The sequence below is a fragment of the Mustela putorius genome, unplaced genomic scaffold (genome assembly GCF_011764305.1).
Source record: "Mustela putorius furo isolate JIRA1106 unplaced genomic scaffold, ASM1176430v1.1 tig00003909_pilon_pilon_pilon, whole genome shotgun sequence".
NCBI classification, from domain to species: Eukaryota; Metazoa; Chordata; class Mammalia; order Carnivora; family Mustelidae; genus Mustela; species Mustela putorius.
In genome coordinates this window covers 15,355,186-15,361,486 of record NW_025422057.1, presented here as the reverse complement: position 1 = coordinate 15,361,486, position 6,301 = coordinate 15,355,186, and positions in this window count along the sequence as shown.

Below are 6,301 nucleotides of genomic sequence, written 5' to 3'. Positions count from 1 at the left end.
GACTTGAGCTAAAACAAAGAACTCCTGACAGTACAGATAATTAAATGGTGCACTAGGCTACTGATGTAAGTAGAAGTCTTTAGAGAACGTCGATGCTTGCCTTTTGTATATTAAGTGTACTAAGGTGTATTAAATCTCTATATTTACACACCCACAAACACAAACACACATGTCGCAGGTTAGTAAACCTTTTGCATTCCTATCATCTTATTTGACCCTCCAGCAATCCCGTGACGTCGGAGGGATCAGTCTTCACTTGTCATTTAGGTGAAGAGCTTTAAGTGGCGTGAGGATGACATGACTCACGGAGGGTCGCATAGCCAGCCAGCTTGGCAGAGCTGTGTCTCTGTCCTCTTCTGCTTCCCAAATACTGTTTGTATTACATCTGGAGAAAAGTGATCTGAAGCACAGATGTTTCGTGGGAGGAATGAAACACGTGCTGCAATGCCAAAAAATAACTGGGCATAAAAGCAGAAAACAAGACATTTGTTTCTGTTATAATATGACAGAAAATAAGGCTCTTGCGGCTTGGGATTGAGCATTCACAGAAGAAACGGGGAGCCGTTTGATTTGGGCGACACTGCTCTTGGAACGCTGCATCTGGTTCTGGGCTACTCATTACCAGGCTCATGGAAACCAGCTGGACGAAGTTCAAAGCAAAGCTCCAAAATGATTAAGAGGCTGATGGCATTGATTAATAAGGAAAGATTAAAAGAATTAAATATGTATAGCTCAGCTAAGCAAAGACTAAGGAAAAACAAGCTAAATGTATGCAAATATCTGAAATGTGTAAACATTAAAAAGGAAGATTAATTATTTAGCGTGATACATGAGTATAATATGCAGTAATAGGATGAACATTTAAGCTGAGTATAAAGAAAAATTGCTTGATAATCGATGAAGGCAATCTGTGGCATAGACATCTCTAGCCTTATGACTTCTAAAACTTTCCTGGAAACTGGGAATTAGATGATGTGAGAGGATTATTATTCATTTGGTCAGGTTTAATAATAGTATTGTGGGGCGCCTGGATGGCTCAGTGGGTTAAAGCCTCTGCCTTCGGCTCAGGTCATGATCTCAGGGTCCTGGGATTGAGCCCCGCATCGGGCTGTCCACTCTGCGGAGAGCCTGCTTCCTCCCCTCTCTCTCTCTCTTTGCCTACTTCTGACCTCTGTCTGTCAAATAAATAAATAAAATCTTAAAAAAAGAAAAAAATAATAGTATTGTGGTTGTACAAGAACATGTCGCTTTTTAGAATTACTCTGAAATATAAGTGTAGAATCGCATGATGTAAGATATTTGCTTAAAAATACTACAGCAAGGAAAAGAGGGAGGAAAGAAGAGAGGGAGGGAGAAGAAAAGATGGAAGAAAAAGAGGAGAAGGAAGCAAGCGGGTTCAAGTGCTGATATGTTGAATGTGAAAGAAGGCAACATGTGAGTTCATTTTACTTTCATTTTACTTTTTTCTTTGCTTTTTTGTATGTTTGAAAACTTCCATAATAAAAAAAATTTAAGTTATATTTTCCTGAACAAAACTCAGTAGTATATTAATCCCTGGCCTCCCTGAATAGAAAAGCCTTCCTGCGTCATAGACAGACTTCTGGTTGACCAAGACCTGCAGTGTAGGGGTATATGTCTCTGTTCACCATCTTGGTCTGGCATTGGAGATGGAACTGGGCTGAAGGACTCTACAACTTTAGATAGAAATTCAAGAAAATTATTTGGTCTGTAGGCCTCTAGTGGTAGCTTCAAAAGGTAGGATTTCTAAGGTGCAAGAACAGAGAGTAGGTTTGTCAAACTATTAATAACTGACCTCTCCGGTCCCTAGTTCATGGAAAATACTAGCCATTGACCAGACGTCTGGGTGCCTTGGAATGGCCAAATCTTGTTCTCTTCAATGAAGAAACACTTTTCCCTTTTGTTTGTTGAGTTTGAAAGATAAGAAGAGGGGTAATTAGTAAAGTGAAAGATTTTAAAATCTAGCAATCATCTATGAAGCTGAAGTGTGTAAAAAAAAAAAAAATAGATTTTAAAAAACCATCTTCTCTCCCTTAGCTTCTCCAGGCAGGGGACTTTACAAGCTTTTGGAATGTATGCCCTCAGTCTGCTCTTTTGTTTGTAGAGGAATATAAATATTTTATCTGAATTTCACTGGTAGCAATCAAGCATGAACACAGACCCACTATTTGAGGACCTGTCATGTCTGAATTTTTCCAGAGTGCACAACTAGGCCAGCACATGGCAATTGGAATGACTCTGATTCCAGCTCAGGGTAAAGATGGACCCTGTAGCCACCGGGGCTGTCTGAAAACGCAGAGGCTGAACGGTGGACTTGCTTAGTCGAGTCCATCCCATGACCAGACGTCCTTTCTCCAGCCTAGGGTCACTGGCATATCCCTGGCCCTTATCATCTCTTACCACGGCTATTGCAGTCGCCATACCTGGGCTTCCTCGCCTCCAGTCTCTTCTTAAGCCTTTATTCTCCACCTTCCAACCAGAGTAGCTATTCTGAAATATAACTGATTGTGTCACTGCTCTGTTTAAACTCTTTATAGCACCTACAGGATAAAGTATGATCAGGACCATCTTAGTTTTTACTATTTCCCTGGTGCTCACACCTTGCCTGGCATGTAGACATTCTTCAGTGGTGGTCTGATCCAACGCACACGAGCTCAATGCCTCTCCTCTCCCAGTTGCCTCTTTGTTCCTTTGTACTTGATCTCTGCCCAGAAGGTGGCTATTTCCTGTGTCCACCCAGCAATTCTATTTTTAAAGATTATTTATTTATTTATTTATTTGACAGAGAGAGATCACAAGTAGGCAGAGAGGCAGGCAGAGAGAGAGAGAGAGGAGGAAGCAGGCTCCCTGCTGAGCGGAGAGCCTGATGCGGGACTCTGAGATCATGACCTGAGCCAAAGGCAGCGGTTTAACCCACTGAGCCACCCAGGCACCCCCACCCAGCAATTTTTAAGACTCAAAGTTTTTAATAATGAAGTCTTTTTTGATGGCCCCGTCAGAGCGAATCCATCCTTGTCTTAGTTGTCATGGTACTTCATGTATACGTTAATTACCATACTTATACCCCATTTTATTTATTTTTATTTTTTTTTAACATATAATATATTATTTCTTTCAGGAGTACAGGTCCTGTGATTCATCTGTCTTAAACAATTCATAGCATGGGGCGCCTGGGTGGCTCAGTGGGTTAAAGCCTCTACCTTCGGCCCAGGTCATAATCCTGGGGTCCTGGGATTGAGACCCGCATCGGGCTCTCTGCTCGGCCGGGAGCCTGCTTCCCTTCCTCTCTCTCTGCCTGCCTCTGCCTACTTATGATCTCTGTTTGTCAAATAAATAAATAAAATCTTAAAAAAAACAAAAAACAATTCACAGCGGTCACCATAGCACATACCCTCCCTCATGTCCATCCCCCATCCCTCCCAACCCCCTCCACGCCAGCAGCCCTCAGTTTGTTTCCTGAGACCAAGAGTCTCTTAAGGTTTGTCTCCCTCTCTGGTTTCATCTTGTTTCATTTTTCCCTCCCTTCCTCTTTGATCCTCTGTCTTGTTTCTCAATATTCCTCAAATCAGTGAGATCATATGACAATTGTCCCTCTCTGATTGACTTATTTTGTTTAGCATAATACCTTCTCGTTCTATCTACGTTATTGCAGATGGTAAGATTTAGTTTTCTTTTTGATGGCTGCATAATATTCCATTTGTATGCGTGTATCTGTGTGTCTGTGTGTATCATATCTTCTTGATCCATTCAACTGTGGATGAACATCTAGGCTCTTTCCATAGTTTGGCTATTGTGGACATCGCTGCCATAAACATTGGGGTGCACGTGCCCCTTTGGATCACTATGTATCTTTAGGGTAAATACTCAGTAGCTTAGCACCCTGTTTTAATAACTGTTTTTCCCACCAGAACTATGGGCCCTTTGAGGGCAAATAACTATGTTTTCACCTCTATTTCCCCACTGCCTGGTACATTGTAGGCCCTCATCATCATCAGGTAAACCTTGGGAGCTATGGTGTTCCAAGGATGGGAAGATGACGGGCACTCAGCAGGTTTTGAGTGAATAAAGTGAGGGACATTGATGCGGCACATATTTACTGCTCGCTTTTCATCTAGGTCGCTCTCTTGTCTGTAGTTCAAGGAGAGCATGATACACAGAACCAGAGATCTAGCTGACCTCTACGTTAACCTTGAGTCTATTGCTGGTCCTTGAATGAGGAAATATCTCCCCCTCCCATTTCTGTGTCTTAGGGACAGAAGGATGAGTAATGCAGTGATAACATTCTAGAGATATTTATTCTACTACCCTAAGCTGCCTCTCAACTTTAGGAGTCTATGAAAGAAACAAGATGATATGTAACTTATCCTAATTGGTGGTAGCATTGTTTATGTGTTTCCTTTTTAAGGAGGAGGTAGAATCGGACTGTTTGTTTGGTTTCTTCCTCAATAAGAAGCATCTTAATAAAACTAGTCTGGACATCTGTCCCATTTTCAAAAATTACAAGTTTTGATCATTGCTAAATTGTACAGATCCCAATCTGTCTGCTCTGCATACATTTGCATTTATAAAAGCAGAAACAGACTTAAAGTCTTTCTAATGCAGTCCCCTAAATGCACGAAGTATTAGATTGCTTGCCCCCATTGGTTCATGCATTGCTAAGGGCTTAAAAGGATCACCGATTTGAATTATTTAATGTGTACAGCAAGTTGAGTTTCCTTTTTTTTTTTTTTAAGAAGCTTTGGGGATATTGCTTTAGTTTTTTAATGTTAAATCTCATTTTTCTTCGAAAATAAGAAGTTAAAGCTGTATTCACATAAGCTCCCAAAGTGCCAGATTTTCATTGTGTTTTTAAACCATCTAGGAAATGTTTGATTCTAATGAACGTTACTGCTGGAAATTGGACTGAAATTGCCGGGCTGAAAATATAGTTATAACTCCATGTTATTCTAATGCTGTATTATTTTTCTGTTTTGGAGCTGATGCAGATGAAATAAAAGAGGGAGAAATTCTGTGTCTAATAAAAAGCCCCCCTAGATTTTGTGGTTTTAAAAATTTAAGCTGGTTTTGACTTAAATTCAGCCAGCGGAATCCTGTCCTTTCAGTGGTGAACATTTATACTGCATTTTTGAAGTTTTAGTTCCTACTGTTTGTGGTGGCTTACTCTTTCCCCGGGGAAAGGCAGTGGTGTTTTCATCACAACTTGGGATGGTAACATCTGGGTGAACGGATTTATTTTAGTTGGTGTTATGTTGGTAAAGCTTGCCAGAAATGGAGCCTTGTTTGTGATTTCTAGTGTGGTTCCCTTTCGCCACGCAGAGAGTGTTCTGTTACCCATATGTCAGGACACTGCACAAATAAGAAAAAGGGAAGTCCAGCCACGTAAGGCAGTCAGGTGACGTGAAAAGTTGAGGTACGGGGATCAATAGGGCGACCATATAACTTATCATCTAAACCCAGGGAGTGAGAAGGGAGCGCTAAGTGATTAAAAACATCACTTGATCTACAACAGTTGGATCTACTCGTCCATCCAGGACGATCCCAATACCATTGTCACCCTACCTGGGAAGCTTGAAACTCCCATTAAAGGTCTTGTTTACTATGATATATATACAGCACATTCTTCTGGGAATTCTGCGGGTTCTGATGAGTCATTGACGTAGCTCTGTGTCAAGGAGTGACATGGTAGGAATCCTAATACATCAGGCAATATACCACTTTTCTGGATTTGTAGCGGGTTAAGAGGCACGTTAGGGCAGAAGACAAAGCAACTGGGACTCAACAAAGGGTGTAAACATTGTCTAATAAACCCGCTAGAGCTGACAGTAAATTATTGTTATTGGCTAACCATCTTTCTTAATAAATCAGATGTGCTTAGTATCGAGGAGGGCACAGAAATTGACTGCCTCCTGGGAGAGCTGGGATTTGGGTTGCCTATGGCTTTGATTCCAGAATCAGAAACATTAGGCAAGGATGTCAGCAAATGAAATATATTTTCGCTGTTACATGCCACGAGATGCAGCCACTGTCCTATTTTCACTTACAGTAATTCCTTCTGAATTCATATACCTTAAAATAGCTGCAGAGCCTCAAATCTGTAGGAATGGTGTATGCTGCTTAGCACACATTCCTTTTTTCTGAAGGTTTCTGGGGTCTTTCAAGAACACAAGTCAATTCAGCAAATATGTGGGGGGACCTAATGTGTGAAAGTCACTGTCTAAGTTGTTTCCAAGATACAAAGGGAGAGTGACCCCTGCCCTCAAGACACTTCCTGTAATACAAGGAA